The sequence below is a fragment of the Pan troglodytes genome, chromosome 5 (assembly GCF_028858775.2).
Source record: "Pan troglodytes isolate AG18354 chromosome 5, NHGRI_mPanTro3-v2.0_pri, whole genome shotgun sequence".
Lineage (NCBI taxonomy): Eukaryota > Metazoa > Chordata > Mammalia > Primates > Hominidae > Pan > Pan troglodytes.
In genome coordinates, this window is record NC_072403.2 from 42678171 (window position 1) to 42695388 (window position 17218).

Genomic DNA, 17218 nt, shown 5'->3' on the forward strand with positions numbered 1-17218 from the left:
TACAAGTCCCAGTATGTGTCAAGCAATGGAGAGGACATCAAATTGAATAAGACTGAGTTCCTTTCCCACTCCCTAAATTCAATAACAATCTTACAATGCATAACCCCTGTTCCAAAAGAGTTCCTGCATTCTCCTCTCCTGCTCTTATTCTTGATGAATACCTCCTGCCTTCAGACAAAAGGAACATGTCTCTTAATGGCTTTCTTGCAAAATATTCCAGGTAAACACCCAGGTTTGAGAAAATTCTCCTTTAAGGAAGGGACTTACTTCCTTTCTCTCAATACACTTGCCCTCCTCCTTCAACAACCTCACAGCATCCCTCTAGTAGGATTTTAGATAAGGCCCAGCCCAGAAGGAGCAGACATCCTATATGCAGTTTCCCTCCCCACCCCACCCCACCCCCAGCATAGGCTCCAAGGAAAACACCCATTAAGGAAGATGACAAGGCTGCTTTTAAAATGGCACTTGCAGCTTCAATAGAGGGGAATGCCCTAGAGATTGATTCTGCCTAAGAAGACAATGGAGTTCCCCTGGAAACAGGACACGGAGGGGAACTCCAAGCCCACCCCCAATAACTCCTAGAGCAGGAAAGGGGGCACATGAGCTAGGCTGGACAGTGACAGATTACTAAGACTCAGAGGTAGTTAAGACGTGCAGATCACAAACAACCGCAAAATCCACAATCTGGGGACTTACTGAAGATGTTTTATAGCCTTCATTACTTGGACGAATAACAAAGGGGAAAAAATGCTAAAACTTGGATTTTAAAATCTGAGAAGCCACCAGGTCCTGTCAGGCCCAATTTATACCCCATTAATGATGGCAGGAACACAACTGAAGAGACGTTGAAAAAAAAATCAATTTGGCTGCTGTATTTCATTCTACATAGACTTACAGAGTTTTCAAGCCAGAAGGGACTTGGAGAGATGAGATATTAGCACCCGAGCACTGGGAACCACAGGATGGCATGCAATCTAACTGCTGTGCAGCAAATCCTGCTTAGGGAAGGAGCAGGGGGGTTAACCCCTCACCACCCGTAATACAGAGCGCAGCCAGCCCTGTTCATTCTGCCAGCTCCCTGGGCAAGCCTGTCCCTGCTTCCAAGCCTTTCTGAGCTCCTCTGTCTACACTTTGGGCTCTGAGGATACTGGGAGTGGGGGATCCTCACGTTGCTCACAGACCACCAAACACTGGTAAGCACAGGAATTCTGATAAACAAAGGCTGAAGGATGCCCAAGCAATCTGCATGCAGGATGTGATGCAGAGAGCCCTAGAGAATTGTTAGGGAAGGCGCGCAAGTGTGCACTGGGGAGGCTGAGGGATGAAAACTGGGCAGGAGGCTGAGTGACAGGGGAGGTGACAGGGGACCTCCCTGGGCCCCGGGGCTGGGACGGTCTCCTACTGGGCAGAAGGAAAGAAAAAGTACAAATGAGAAGGAAGCCTGGAAATGAGGGAATTTGCCTTCTGAAAGACTCTCTCCCTGGCAACAAAACTCAGTGGAAAAAGCTTCTGACATGCCCCAAAAGATGGTCCCGAGGGCTCCTAAAACCTCTATGACTAAGCTGCATGAATATCAATTAAGCAGTGTTAATTACATACCATCAGTTCCAGTGAGACCCTCAAAGTGGGGGCAGACTTGAAACTTCTTTGGGGACTAAATTAGGCGACTCTCTGGGACTCTGCTACACGTGACAACTGGGATGTATGGGGCAGGTAGGCAGCAGTGTCGCCAAACTGCCCTCAGAGGGAAGCCCAGAGCAGGGCTGAGGTTGAGAACCCAGGTTGGGCAAGCAAGGTCTTCCTGCCCCACATCCAACTATTGGGCCAGGAGGGGACAGCCTCTGTCAAGACACGGGTGCCCAGCCTGTAGGGGGCTCTTGGGGCTGGCGGTTGGGCCTGGGCTGATTTGGAGGCTGGAGAGTCTCGGGCTGCTGCCTGCTGCCCGCCCCAGCTCCAGTCTTCATCCTACAGGAGATTGCTTCCCTTTGAATAGCATCACTATCGTTCCCTCACCCTGTGGCTTCCAGTGGGGTTTGGCCAGTGGGAGACACTGGTAGATGGGAGACAGGAAGAGACAGAGGTTGGGGTATTTCTTCCCACTCCTGCCCAGCCTCAGCTCCATGGTTCTGGGAGAGGCTGCTTCCCTCCAGGACCACAGACCCCACCAGGCAGGCCCTCCACCTCCCACTCAGAGAGCAGCAGTGCCTTCTCCCATCGCCACGGCAAGCCTGGGTGGTCACAGCTCCCTGCTGTTGCAAGTCCCCAGGTGATGCTCTATCCCTTGTGGATTTCCCCAAGCTCATCCATACCTTTGAGAGAAATCTCTTCATTAAAATCTCTCCAGTTAAACCCTCTGAGTTTCTCTTTCCTGCTGGGACCCTCACTGATAAAATTTATCTCTCACAAACATGTTTACACACATACAATTTCCAACTCAATTGAACGTAAACCAAGACAGCCCCTGCCTCCACCCTGTTCTGCTCAGACTCCAGTGTATAACATTCATGTCACCAAGAAAGTGCATGACTCCCGATCATGCAGCAAAGATACCAATGTCCTGTGCCAGCCCTTTGGGATGTGGGATCTCAGCACTGCTGTCCCACTTAAGGGCCTCATTGGGGGCTCTCAGGGGCCATGGCCCCCCAACACCAGCCTCCTCCACATTGTAGAAAGTGGCCATCCTGGCCCCATCCACATAGGTGCCAGAGTGAGGACTGGGGGATGGAAAATTCCTAAATAAGAGTCAGGGTTTGAGGCTCCTAACCTGGGCTTTATGTGGGTTTGTGACATCCTGAAATTGAATGCAAATGTCTGTCTATACATGCCTGCATTTTCTGGGGAGAACAGCCAAGGTTTATATCAGTTTCTCAGAGGGAAGCACGTCTTCAAAAAGCTTTAAGAATCACTGGTCCTAGCTTTGAAGACAGGTCTTAGGGTTTCCCACATAAAGCAGTAAAATGAAGTCGTTAATAGTGCAGAGTCTGCGGCCAGGCCTCTGGGTTCAAATTTTGGCTCTGCTACTCCCTGGTAATGTGACCTTGGGCAAATGCCTTTACCTCTCTGCGCCTCAGTTTCCTTTTCTGTAAAATGGGAATGGCAATTTATCTACATGTTATGGGATTGTTGGAGGCCTAAATGATTTGATTTACATAATGTACTTAGAAGAGAGCCTGGGACATAAAACGTGCTCTGTACATAAGTGATCCCACACTCTGGTTCTTTCTACATCCCTAACTCTGGTTCAGCCATCCAGGAACTGTGTTCATCTCCCAAGCCTTTAAACTCAGCTTTATCTCTAAGATGCTCCCAGTCCTACCACTAACATTTCCTATTCAGCTCTCACTCCTTTCTGCTCATCTTCCACACCTGAGAGGGTTTTCGTCCTCCATCTAAAGGGGTCTCCCGAAAGCCCCAGCTCTCAGTGGTTGCTCTCTAGATATCTTCTGTATGCGGGGTGAGACTGGAGGCAAATGCAGGGCTGGCCCTTTGCTCGAACAAACCGACTTCTCCATCAGGATCCAGGCCCTACTCTCCCTACGGGCTACCCACAACACCAGGGTCCTTAGTACCCCAGGCCTCAGTTGAAAAAAGGCCGCAGAAAACCTAAGGTTTTCTTAGAGACCTGGGGCCTAGAGAAGAAACTCACTGTGGCCACCAGCAGGGAAGGAAACAAAAGGCAGGAGGAGCCCTTGGGCATGGAAGCCACGTAGTGAAAGTAAAGGAGAGAGGTCGCCCACTCAGCCTCTGATCATGGACTAGGATGTGGAGAGAAAGGCAGCCCAGGAAGAGGTGCCCTCTCTGTTGCTTCCAGATTTCTTTTCTTTTTTCTTTTTTTTTTTGAGAGGAGTTTTGCTCTTGTTGCCCAGGCTGGAGTGCAGTGGCGCGATCTTGGCTCACTGCAACCTCTGCCTCCTGTGTTCAAGTGATTCTCCTGCCTCAGCCTCCCCAGTAGCTGGGATTACAGGTGCCCGCCACCACGCCTGGCTAAGTTTTGTAGTTTTAGTAGAGGCGGGGTTTGACCACGTTGACCAGGCTGGTCTCGAACTCCTGACCTCAGGTAATCCACCCCCAACCGTCGGCCTCCCAAAGTGCTGGGATTACAGGCATGAGCCACTGTGCTCAACCTGCTTCCAGATTTCTAAAATCTGGGCCCCTTCTTCCTCCTCATCACCCACCAGCTGGGAGGCAGCAACAGACAGCACAAGGACATCTCCCGGCACGTGAGTCAACTCCCCACAAATGCCCATGGCTGCAGAACATTGGGGCCCAGGGCCAGGGAGGGCCCAGGACCCTCCCAGGCCTGCCTTGTGTTGCTTACGATCTGCCTGAGACACCCCCTGAGAGGGTGTACCTCCCTGTTGCTAAAACAGAGTAAATCATTCCTTCCTCCACATGGAGGACAGAAGGGACATGCAGGGAGTGTCTGTTGCAGAGCTGGTCTCCAATACTGATAGTAACCCTCACAGAGCCCTACTGCGTGCCACGCACTAAGTGTTATCCATAAGGTCATTCATTTAAGCTTCATAACAACCTTCCGAAGCAGAACTATTATCCCCACTTTACAGATAAGTAAATTAAGATAAGGCTCAGAGAGATTGAGAGACTTGCCCAAGGTCACACAGCTAGCAGGCGATAGGAACAGGATTCAAACCCAGGCTGGCTGGCTCCAAATCAATAAGGAGTTGATATAGTCACTAATCAGTAAGAGGCTTATGCTGTGAATGGAGGCTGGGACTAGGTCTGACAGTTTTCATCCCTGTAGTTTCTCTACTCCCTAGCGCAGTCTCTGAACTTCTGGGATTACTGTGCCTGCTCCCTTGTTAACACTCTCTGTGGGTCTGGGTGGACCCATAGATCAGGTCATAATGTGAGTGTCCCTGACCTAACACCCTGCCCAACCTCTATCCCTCTCCTTGCAGCCCCTACGCGGAGAGAGAGAGAGGAAGGGAGAGACAGAGAGAGAGAGAGATTGAGAGAGAGAGAGGAGGAGGAGAGAAAGAGTCCTCAATCCTCCTGTGATTTCCTTTTAAAAATGTTAACAAGTTGGGCCAGCACTTTGGGAGGAAGGAGGATCGCTTGAACCTAGGAGTTCGAGACCAACCTGGGCAACATAGTGAGATCCCATCTCCACAAAAAATAAGAAAATTAGCCAGGCATGGAAGCATACGTCTGTAGTCCCAGCTACTTGGGAGGCTGAGGCAGAAGGGTCAATTGAGCCCAGGAGATTGAGGCTGCAGCGAGCCGTGATTGTGCCACTGCACTCCAGCCTGGGCGACAGAGCAAGACGCCGTCTCAAAAACAAAAAAACAAACAACAACAACAAAAAGCCAAAACAACAACCAAAAAAAAAATCAAATTGACTTAGGACCTGATTTTAGAGCTGGAAGGAACCAAATCCTCTCAATTAACACATGAGAAAACAAAGGCAGAGAAGGTGGGAGGGGGGCTGTTCTGACCACGGGCACACAGCTCATTAGGAAATGGATGCTGATGGGTTCCCCAGCCAGTGGGGCTCCCAGCACTGAGTGGAGCCCTGGTTCACCCAGAAGCCTGTGGACATCCCTGCTCAGGTTTCTCCCTTCCACCCGATCCTCCTCCTCCTTCTGCTTGGTATCCTGACTTCTCAACTTTGAAACACTTCCACACATCCACGATCTCATTTAACCCCCTCCAATGACCCCGTGACAATGAAATTATTATCATCTCCACTTTACCGATGAAAGAACGGAGCTCTTGGAGGCCAGAGAAGCCCTCCCAGAGGCAACCCAGGGTGGGCGAGGAAGGGCCGGGACTCTCAGGAGTGAGAAAGGCAGAGCATCCCTGGTGCTCACCACAGCCCCTACCTCAGGCATGCGTGGGTGGCTCTCTGCAAGCCTGAACAATCTTCATGGCCCTGGATTTAGGCAGCTTTTGCCTTTTTACAAATTACAGCTGGATTGAGCTTTGGAGCCATCCCCCAGCTGCAAAGCCCCCAGGGGCTGTGCCGGTGGGACAGGAGGCTGGAGCTGACAGACTGCTGTCTACCTCACAAGCTGCTCACCCTTCCCCAGCCGTAGATCCTCCAATACTTTTCATATATTATTGATGGCTCCTTAATTGGGGATTCTAAAAGCCTCGCTGCAGAGCCCAGCCCTGGCCCCTCATGAATCATGTTCACCAGGATTAAAATTAGAGGCCAGAAAGCTACCTGACTCAAATAGAAACGGAAAAAGGGAATGTGCTTTCCAAGGCTGGCCCTGGGAATAGGAGCCAGGTGGGGGCGCCCAGTGGCTGGGAAGAGTGGCCTGAGATCTGGGGACAGGAAAGGAGGGCCTGGGGAGGCGGAGGAGCACGGAGGATCTGGCCATGCCAGGCCTGCACCATCTTGGGTCTGGAAAGTTCTCTCTGGTTCTGTCACTGAAGGAGTCCAGAATTCTGTGGCCACCCCTCCTCGTTGCAGTGAGGAAAACCAGGCCCAGAGAGAGATGGGGCTTGCTTAAAATCACAGGGAGTGAGCCATGACCTTGGCACCTTTCGTTTCGTAGGCCTGGTGACCTCCCAAATGGCTGCCTGTTTTGTTAAGGCTTCCAGGTAAGGCAGGGCAGAGGTGGAGACAGGGGCCCTGAGTTAGGGAAGCCCAGGCTCTAAAGGCCTCCCTGTTCTCAGGCCTGGTCAGAGAAGCCTCCCTATCTCGCCCAGAGACCAGGGTCAGGGTATGAAACTTTACCAAGCTTAGAATGAAAGACTTCCTGCCAAAAAGCTTAGTTCCTAATTAGCCATTGTTTCAGATAATCTGTTCAATCATCCCAGCTCCTGGGGGAATGACCCTTTACCAATGAGCCTGGCTGCCAAGCTGCCAACAAAACACTCTCCACCACCTTGTCCCCACCCCCAGCCTTCCAGCCCTGGGTCTGACTGTAGAGGGTGGGGGGCCTGAGCAGTCCCCACCCTAAAGGAAGCCAAGCATCATGGAGGGGGCCCTGGGACTTGTCCCCCAGCTCACTCCAAAACATCGATAGCTCCTGCCAAATGGCATCACGATGTCTGAAATGATACCGTCAATGGTTCCTTCCTCCAGATAAAGCATTGGTTTCTTACTTAGGGCTTCTTATAAGAAGAGCCATTATTGAGCTTTTTCTGCAGGCCAGGCACTTTACACGAATTAGCTTATTTACTCCTCACAGTAGGCTTGTGAGCCTAAGTGCTTGGCCAAGATCCCCCAGCTGGGCAGGTGGTGGGCCCATTTTTAAACTTGACTTTGGAGTGCACACTTTCAACAGCTCAGCCACAACTGTAAAGTGCACCTGGACACTAACACTGAAAAGCAAATAGATCTATCAGCCACCAGGGGACCTGGCCTAGAACTCAGGGTTTATTAGAAAAGCCAACTCCTTTCTTCAAATGAAATCTCAGGCTCATGTCTAATGTATTACACAGAAATAATGAACACCTCTGCTTGAAGGAGGAAAGGGAGGCAGGGGATACACACACATTCACGGTGGATCCTGGAGCTGCCACCCTCAAATCCTGGGGATAGAAAAGCACACTTTGGGTTGGGTGCAGTGGCTCATGACTGTAATCCCAGCACTTTGGGAGGCCGAGGCGGGCGGATCTCCTGAGCTCAGGAATTAGAGACCAGCCTGGCCAACATGGTGAAACCCCATCTCTACTAAAAATACAAAAATTAGCTGGGGGTGGTGGCATATGCCTGTAATCCTAGTTACTCGGGAGGCTGAGGCAGGAGAATTGCTTGGACCCAGGAGGTGGAGGTTGCAGTGAGCCGAGATTGTGTCACCACACTCCAGCCTGGGCGACAGAGTGAGACTCCGTCTCAAAAACAAACAAACAAGAAAAGCCCATTTTGAAAGTCAGTGGCCTGGGCAGAGGAGAAGACCAGGGACTCCGACTCGGAAAACCACATTCACATCCCAGCTCTGCCACTTTCTAGCTGAGTTGCTGGGCAAAGCCAGGATCCCTCTGAGCTCTGCTTCCTCATCTGGGTGTGGTGAGGGCCAAGGGAGATAATGGGGTGCTGCTGATGTGGAGACTGTACAGGGTAGAAGGCATATCAGTCACCCTCTTATTTAAGGAGGGGCAGGAAAGGGATAGAGCCTCTTTACAGCTTGCCTGATGGTACTGTTTAATAATAAAAAGAATATTTACAGGTCCTGAGCACAGGCAGGCACTGCTAAGTGATTCTGCCATGTGGTCCCTACCACAGTCCACTAAGCAGGCATTGGGAACCCATTTTATTGATGAAAAAAACTAAGGCTCAGAGAGAGGTTAAGGAAAGTGGCAAAGTCAGGATTCAAAGGGACATCCCAGACAGCACCTCACTGTGTCAAAGCAGGTTTTAAAGCCCTGACCCTAAGACTATGAGTAGGTGGCCATAGACCCATCTAGTCCCTAAAGTAAAGCTTTGGTCCTGGACTGCCTAACCCTGATCACGGGGAGTCACAGCCCTGAAAATTCAGCTGCATGACAAGAGCAAAGGCCACTAAAGGCTTTCCAAGTGACCTAAGGCTCAGGAGGGACCTCTCTTTGCAGAGGCAGACTTCTCTGCAAAAAGGAGAGAGTCCAGAAAGCCTACCCCAAGCTTGCCTTGGAGTCCACCTCTTAGAGAGGCCTGCCTTCCGCTTTGTGCCTTAGCAATGCTGATGGTCCACTCATTCCATTGTATCTTTAGATAATGGTCTATGTGGAATGACCAAGGCCAGGTCACCAGGGATCCTAAATTGGGCTCAAGGCCAGGCAGGCAGAGGGTTATTTCTTTTCAGATTTAAACTCTTGGCATTGAACGAACTGGATCCCCTGTGTTCATGCCCACCACAGTCTTATTCCAAAACCTCCACAAGACTGCAAATTATCTTCCTGCTTCTGCCCTTTCCCCTGCAGTCCACTCTGCACACAGTGGCCAGGGCTGTCTTTCTGAAACATAAACCAGGGTGCATCACTCCCCTGCTTAAAACCCTTAAATAGGCCAGGTGTGGTGGCTCACGCCTGTAATCCCAGCATTTTGGGAGGTTTAGGAGGGAGGATCACCTGAGGTCAGGAGTTCAAGACCAGCCTGCTCAACATGGTGAAACTCTGCCTCTACTAAAAATACAAAAATTAGCCAGGCATGGTGGCGCATGCCTGTAGTCCCAGCTACTTGGGAGGGTGAGGCAGGAGAATCACTTGAACCCGGGAGGCAGAGGTTTCAGTGAGCTGAGATCGAGCCATTGCACTCCAGCCTGGGCAATGGAGCAAGACTCCATCTCAAACAAAACAAAATAAAACCCTCAAGTAGCTTAGCATCACACTTAGATCAGTATCAGAACTCTTTATATGGCCTCTGAAGCCCTACAGGATCTGAACCTGATGACCTCTGTGACCGTATTGTCCACTTTCTTAATTGTTCACACCACTCAAACTACACCAGCCTTCTTTTTGTCCTTGAAATGCAGTAAGCTTGTTCCCACCTCAGGGCCTTTGCACTTGCTGTTCCCTCCACCTGCAACACCCTGCCCCCCAGAATGATGCATGGCACCACTCAAGACTCAGCTCCAGTGCCACCAAGTTTGGCTTAGTTCACAGGATCTCCAAGGGTGGCCTCTCCCACTGTGATGGAGTGCCCAGGTCAATGGTAGATTGCGGTTAATATTTCCAGGCATTTTCATAAGCATTACCTTAGTTAGTCTACCCACAAAGGTCTCTTAGCCCCTTTTTATCGATTAGTAAGCTGAGACTTGAGAAGATAAATAACTCACCTAGGTCACACAGTTAGTAAATATCAGAGCTGGTATGAAAACCCAGAGTTTTGGGCATCAAGTTCAGGCCTCATCTGACAAATGCATTTGACTGTTATTCATCATGTCTTTAGGGACCAGATGGGAAAATATAGCACATAGGTGGCTGAACGGCCTACCCCAAAGGTCAATTAAAAAACTGAAGTCAATCTGGGTAAAGATCTCTAGTGGAGGAACGCAGTACTCCATCCCATTCAATTCCTTGTCACCTGTGTCGGTGAGGACTACAGCTGACCCAGGACCAAGAGGCATAACCAAGATGCTGAATGCAAGATTGTAATTCAACATGGTCTCCATAAACTGTAACAACGGACTGAATCCAACAAATGACACATGATGGCAATAAATGTGAAATCACAGATTTAGGTTCAAAAACTCATTGCCAACTCTGAGGTAGGGAAATTGGCAAAGCTATTTGGACAGCAACTCATGGAGAAAGACACAGAAGTCCCCAAACTCAGTACGAATTAAGTCAAAAACACCTGCCAAAAGATCAGTGGCATACTAGATAGTGTCGCTAGACGTGTAATCCTCAGAAGCAGACACAGAATGCAGAGGCCAGCAGGGAGGAGCGTGATGATCTAAGGCAAGCCCCTGTGTGGAGGAAGCCAGCCCATGATGCTCTGGGCTGCAGAAGGGGATGGCGGGGACACATGCTCTCCAGGAGGGTGCTCAGGTTGGTAAAGGGACAGAAAACAGTGATATGAAAAGCCTCAGTTTCCTCCTCTGTCAAATGGGGCCAATAATAATCATAACACCTCCTTCATAGGATTGTTGTGAGGATTCATTGAGTTAATGCAGGTAAAGTACTTAGAACAGTGTCTATGGCCAGGTGCGGTGGCTCACGCCTGTATTCCCAGCACTTTGGGAGGCCAAGGCAGGTGGATCACTGGAGGTCAGGAGTTCAAGACCAGCCTGAAACCAACCCCATCTCTACTAAAAATAGAAAATTAGTCGGGCGTGGTGGTGCACGCCTGTAATCCCAGCTACTCAGGAGGCTGAGGCAGGAGAATCACTTGAACCCGGGAGGTGGAGTTTGCAGTGAGCAGTGATCGTGCCATTGTACTCCAGCCTGGGCGACATAGCAAGACTCTGTCTCAAAAAAAAAAAAAAGAACAAAAAAAAAAAGAACAGAACAGTGTCTGGCACATTGCTGTCATGTGTTTGCCATTATCATTACTGTGGTTGGTGTCGTCTCCCTGGGTTGAAAGTGAGCTCCTCTGGTTGTAGGCAGTGTCTGGTCCCCCTTTGCACCCCCAGCATTCATCCCCCAGCACATAGTAGGTGCCTGCTGTAGTCTGAATGTTTGCGTCCCTCTGAAATTCACGTTGAAATTCTTATTTCATTGTGATGGTATTCAGAGGTGAGACTTTGGGGAGGTGATTAGGTCAGGAGGGCAGAGCCCTCATGAATGGGCTTAGAGTGTGTTCATCCCTCCCACCATGTGAGGACACAGCAAGATGGAACTGGCCCTCACCAGACATTGAATTTGCTGGTGCCTTGATATTGGACTTCCTGGCCTCCAGAACTGTGTAAATAAATTTCTGTTGGTTATAAGCTACCCAGTTTATGGTATTTTTGTTATAGCAACCTGAACAGACTAAGACAGTGCCCAACACATGCTCACAGAGGTTATGTGAAGACACATGTCAAGTTGCCCCGAGGAAGATCATTCAGAATATTTAGAGATGAACCATCAATTTCAGCTGCTGGTGAAAAGTTTAACAGGCTAATTCTCCTCAAAAAAGAGACTGAGTGCTTTGGCAGGGACATGTGGGTGTGGTGGCTGGGGCCAATGACTGCAGTAGTATGGGGCGATCTGCTGGACACCCTAAGATTCTGTGATTCCCATTTCTTTTCCAAGAGGCCCTCAGCCAAGACAGCTGCCTGGTGAGGGAGGGGCAGGGATCTCCATACCCACTTTTCAAATGGGAAACCTAGAGGGGTTCCCTATCATGTCCCTCTTCCCAGTGGGAGCATTTCTGGGACTCTTCCCACCTGGCCATCCTGCCTTAGTTAGTCTACCCACGAAGGTCTCTTAGCCCCATTTTATAGATTAGTAAGCTGAGACTTGAGAAGATAAATAACTCACCCAGGTCACACAGTCAGTAAATATCAGAGCTGGTCTGAAAACCCAGGGTTTTGGACATCAAGTTCAGGCCTCATCTGACAAATGCATTTGACTGGACATGCAGAAGGCCCTGGCAGGACTTGATGCAAACAGTGCTTGATTTTCTGGGCTAAAATTACATCTTGAGTCAATTTTCATGAAATGTGGTGACAGATTTAGGTGCTGGGAAGATGGAGCTTTCTCAGAAGGCATAAAAATGACCCAAATGGTTAAAACCAGCTGAAAGCCGGCAGCCAGGGGCCACGAGAGCAGATTTCATCCCTCCCGGGATTGGCTCATCTGCAGCCTCATGCAAACCCCACGTACAGAGAAAGTGCTCTGCCTGCACTTGACTTCCCCTGACCACAGGATTATTATTTCTCGGCCAAGATTCTGGTAACAGAGAGGTGATTTGTTCCTGAAGGGCAATGAACTAGACGGAGGAGAGGCGGGAACTGGTTCCTGTTTACTTGCAAGGGCAGTCTTCCATCCCAGAGGCAGTTCCATAGAGACAATCTGGATTTTTCTTTAACTCTCCATTCCTGATACTTTCCTCTGTGGCTCGCACAGAGAATCGAGCAAGGAATTACAGCCCCTCTCCCATCCCCAGTATGTTTGTTTGTTTGCTTTCGAGACAGGGTCTCGTTCTGTTGCCCAGGCTGGAGAGCAGTGGCGCAATCTAGGATCACCGCAACCTCTGTCTCCTGGGTTCAAGCGATTCTCCTGCCTCAGCCTCCCAAGTATGTGGGACCACAGGTGTGGGTCACCATGCCTGTCTAATTTTTAGATTTTCAGTAGGGACGGGTCTTGCCATGTCGGCTAAGCTATCCCCAGTATGTTTAGATGCATCTTCCTTTCTCCAGAAAAAGCTGTGTGAAGGCCGGGTGCAGTGGCTCACGCTTATAATCCCAGCACTTTGGGAGGCTGAGGCGGATGGATCATCTGAAGTCAGGAGTTCAAAACCAGCCTGGCCAACATGGTGAAACCCTGTCTGTACTAAAAATACAAAATTAGCTGGGCGTGGTGGTGCATGCCTGTAATCCCAGCTACTGGGGAGGCTGAGACAGGAATATCATTTGAACCTGGGAGGCAGAGGTTGTAGTGAGCCGAGATCATGCCATTGCACTCCAGCCCGGGCAAAAAGGGTGAAACTCTACTCAAAAATAAATGAATAAATAAAGCTCTGTGAAACAGCATGTGCCCTAGGGGTGGCCCATGTGGCTGAGCTCTGCCATCTTCCCTCCTGGAGTCTGGGCACGGGTCCTGCTCACCTCTCATAAATGAGGTCAGCCTCCTTGATCTCTGCGGACCCTTCTGCTCTGACATTCTCACTCTACAACTCCAGCTGTCCTCAGCCTGACATCCATGAACTACCTGTATTGACTCTTCCTGTATCTTGCCAGCCTCACATCCTGAACACCAGCCATGCTCCTCTGTCTGTGCTGGACAGCCCCCGTTGGCCCCTCTGCTTCTACTCCCAGCCTTTCCCCACACTGCTCTGTGCCCAGGAAGACTGACCCAAGTTGACTGCCCCAATGGTCTGTTGGCCCTAGGTCTCCTACTGAGGTTCCACCAATGGGAGGCACCAGCAGGAGATAGGAGGACAGGAAGAGACTGAGGTTGCCTGAGTTGACTCTGTCCCTCCAGTGGGGCTCCTGGTCCTGTTTGGAAGTCCCTTGGGGTTCTAGAAACCAGGACTCCCCTTCCTCCCAAGGCCTGGAGTAGTAATGGCTCCCTCCTATTGCTACCCTTGAGACTCACCATCTTTCATTGATTTCCTTGAACCCCATCCACCCCTTTATTACATCCCTCAACAGTGCAGGATGCTACTGGGCCCCTGGGTTATGTCTTCGCACGTCACTGAAACCTGAAACCCAGCTCAACTCAGCTCCTCCACAGACTGAGGCCAGTCCTGCCCCCGTCTGTAGGATGAGGAGGTTGAGCCAGATGATCCTGAAAGTTCCTTCCAACCCATATCTCCTCTGTTCCACATCATGCACCCCAGGCAAATGGCTTGTGTTTGGGCTCAAATTCCATTTAAAAAAATCCAAATGACCTGTCAAAATGGCTTAGTTGAATGTGGCCTTCTGGCTGCGACTTTCCCTCCCCTGAACTCCCATTTTCTTCCATCCATACTTCCCTTCTCGTCGTTTCCCGTTAGGATTGTTCGTCCACATGCATCTCCCCTCCAGGCTGCAACTCTAGTTCCAATTCACACATTTGGTGATGCTCTGTTCTTTTGACCCATCTCCCTATTTTCCCCAGCGCCTGGCACTTCATAAATGCTTCCTGTTGCAAATATTAACTGAGATGGGAAGAGTGACCAGGAAGGCCCCAAACACTTTGGATGATGCTGTATAATGAATATTTACTAAGCACTGACCATGCACCAAGGCACTTTACTTCCGTCATCTCGTTTCACCCTCACCGCAGGCCTATAAGGTAGGATTTACCCTCAGACGCCAGATGTGGAAACTGAGGTGCAGAGAGGTTAAGTAACTTGCTCTAGGCCCCACCTCCAGAAAGGGCTGGAGCCAGGAGCAAGCACAGGTGTATTCCACACCAAGGCCACCTGTCTTCCCTCTACTCCACCCTGCAGCGGGTGTAGTAACAATATGTGACCTGGACAATCAGAAACCCTCAACCAAATGAAGACAACTCTCAATTACAGAATGTAATTAATGGCTCACCAAAGAGTGCCCTTCTGAAGAGCCCTTCCACACTTTCCTTCATGAATCACGAGGACATGAACACATTCCTGGTTTTTATGAAGCACAGCCAAAAGGCCTCAAAAGTCATTAGTTCACTTAAGCAGGCTAAATATTTCCCTAGCAATCTGATTTATGCTTTAATTGGCATAGACTCTTGGACAGGGTGGAATAGTAAACTTTAACCCAGCCCCTGTGGAAATATTTCTCACATTTTTTTTGTTTTTGTTTTTGTTTTTTCTGAGACAGGGTCTCGCTCTGTCAACCAGGCTGGAGTGCAGTGGCGCGATCTCAGCTCACTGCAACCTCTACCTCCTGGGTTCAAGCGATTCTCCTGCCTCAGCCTCCCAAGTAGCTGGAACTACAGGCATGGGCCACACCCAGCTAATTTTTGTGTTTTTAGTAGAGATGGGGTTTGTCCATGTTGTCCAGGCTAGTCTTGAACTCGTGACCTCAAGTGATCTGCCTGCCTCCGCCTCCCACAGTGCTGGGATTACAGGCATGAGCCACTGCGCCTGGCCCCCACATGTTTTCTTTCTTTCTTTTTTGTATTTGTTTTACAGATGAACTTCCCACATGTTTCATGAATAAAATTCACCCCCTTCAACCTCTTGGTCCCACCAAGTCTGGGGACTGGGGGCAGAGGGAGACAGTTCCGGCCAGTCCACCAACGAAGAAGGGAAATTCATTAAAAAAGCCTGGGTTCCTGAAGTGTCACTCAGACTTGATTTCAGACTTTATTAAGTCTTTATTAAGTCTGGGAAGGCCTCCTCACCCTCAGGCTCTTGTCATTGGTCATTTTGTGCACTGTCCCCCTCCCTTCCCCTTTCCTTGGACCCTGGGGACAAGCCTGCATCCTTCTGTTCTTCACAGCTGCCTCCTACCCCTCTCTTAGTGGAGACCCCAGGCGGAGTCTCTATCAGGAGTCCACCAGCCTCCCTCCCAGGAGTCAGTGGAGATGGGCATGGGATGAGGCTGCCAAGGCCAATAGGGCCACAGCTTCAGGCAAATCCCCTTTCCCCCCATTCTGGTGCCTCTTCTGATCACCTGGAGCAAGCGCAATCTCCAGCCAGCTCAGGCAGCCATAAAGGCCCCTGCAAGCCAGCTTCAGCTCCGCCGCTCAGCAAGCACATCCCACTTCGCACCATGGAAGAAAACAACTTTCCTCCCTCGGCCCCTGACCTCCTGGACTTCAACCTTGTCCTTGCTCAGCCAGACCCTCTTCTCCAAGAGAGAGGAGGGATCGCTCCTTTTGTTGTTCAAACAGGAGCTAGTGGCTCCCAGGACCGGACCCCTCATCCTGACCCAGTTCCCCTTCCCCGCTTTCCTCTTTCCACCTGAAAACATTCTCCTGTGAGGGCTCAGTGAGGGAGCGAGGAGGCAGAGGTAGCAATGTGGCAACAGCCACCGCGGCCTTGTCAGCCTCTGTAGGCCCAGCTTCCTTTCCTAATCCATTCTTTTTTTTTTTTTTTTTGAGATGGAGTCTCGCTCTGTCGCCCAGGCTGGAGTGCAGTGGTACGATCTCGGCTCACTGCAACCTCTGCCTCCTGGATTCAAGCAATTCTCCTGCCTCAGCCTCCCAAATAGCTGGGACTACAGGCACGCACCACCACGCCTGGCTAATTCCTAATCCATTCATTTTTTAAGCAACCATGTATTAAGCACCTACTGTGTGCTGGACTGTTCTAGGTGCTCAGAATGTAGTAGTGAATAAAGCAGATGAAAATCTCTGCCCTTGTGGAGCTGACACATGACAAACAAGATAAATAAGTAGCCTGGCAGGGTGGCATGTGCCTGTAATCCCAGCAGTTTGGGAGGCAAAGGCAGGAGGATTGCTTGAGTCCAGGAGTTCCAGACCAGCCTGGACACATGCTGAGACCTCATATCTACAAAAGAAAAAAAATTGTTTTTAATTAGCCAGGCTTGGTGGCATGTGCCTGCAGTCCTAAATACCCGAAGCTGAGGCCGGAGGATCGTTTGAGCCCAGGAGTTTGAAGCTGCAGTGAGTCATGATCACACCACTGCATTCCAGCCCAGGCAACAGAGGAAGACGCTGTCTCAAGGAAAAAAAAAAGTAAACCAGGGTATGGGAGATGAGAAGAAGTGATACAGAGAAAATAAAAACCAGTTAAGGGGAATAAGAAGTGTTGGAAGGTTGGAATGTTAGATAGGGTGGCCAGAGGAGGCCTCCACAGGGTGACATCTGAGTTAAAACCTTAGGGAAGCATGGAAGGGCTACTAAGCCATGTGGGAAAAGAGCATTCCATGGAAGGGCCACTAAGCCATGTGGGAAAAGAGCATTCCAGGAAAAAGGAAGAGCAGGTGAAAAGGCCCTGGGGCGGGGGTGGGCCGTGTGACTGGAGTGGAGTGGGGAGGGGCCCAGCGTCAGGAGATTAGGTCAGCAGGGAAAGGAAGTCACAAGGTGGGGGGACTGGGAGGCCATGAAGGGACGGTGCTTTTGCACGATGGGAGCCACAGGAGGGCTCTGAGCAGAAAAGAGACAGAATTTGACCCGGGTTTTAACAAGATCCCTCTGGCCACGGGGTGAGGAATAGAGTGAGGGTATCTAGGAGACCCCATTCACTTCACAAATGTCCCTGCCATTCTTGGAGTGGGCCCATCAAGTCAGCCCT

The 17218-nt window shown here is 50.2% G+C and overlaps 1 protein-coding gene across 9 annotated transcripts in view; it reads right to left on the minus strand.

Moving 5' to 3' along the window:
• The window catches only part of CPNE5 (copine 5), a 99182-nt gene that overhangs the window by 63447 nt on the left and 18517 nt on the right, over positions 1 to 17218 (minus strand). The gene's annotated exons all lie outside the window — the stretch shown is intronic.